The sequence below is a fragment of the Physeter macrocephalus genome, unplaced genomic scaffold, assembly GCF_002837175.3.
Source record: "Physeter macrocephalus isolate SW-GA unplaced genomic scaffold, ASM283717v5 random_1991, whole genome shotgun sequence".
Lineage (NCBI taxonomy): Eukaryota > Metazoa > Chordata > Mammalia > Artiodactyla > Physeteridae > Physeter > Physeter macrocephalus.
In genome coordinates this window covers 15429-15690 of record NW_021147277.1, presented here as the reverse complement: position 1 = coordinate 15690, position 262 = coordinate 15429, and the positions used below count along the sequence as shown (strand labels likewise).

Here is a 262-nt window from a genome sequence, read left to right as displayed (position 1 = left end):
CCCTCACCTTCTGGCCTTTTCTCGGGGAACACGAGCTTCGATTCCCTGATAACTGGCTGCATTTCCTGCCCATGGCTCGTCTCTGGCCACTTGCGTATGCTGACATGATTCAGCTCACTGGCTGTCCCATGGTGGAATCTGCAACTTTGCATGTACAGCGTTTGAGCATGTGCTTGGATCGATGATGAGTCCCACAAATGCATTCCTTGGAAATCTGAACAAAATGAGTGAGAAATCCATACCGTCTCCTCATCGTAACTGA

At 49.6% G+C, this 262-nt stretch overlaps 1 pseudogene; it reads left to right on the top strand.

Moving 5' to 3' along the window:
- The first annotated feature begins 175 nt into the window (after positions 1–175).
- Positions 176–262, top strand: LOC112062946 (uncharacterized; annotated as a pseudogene).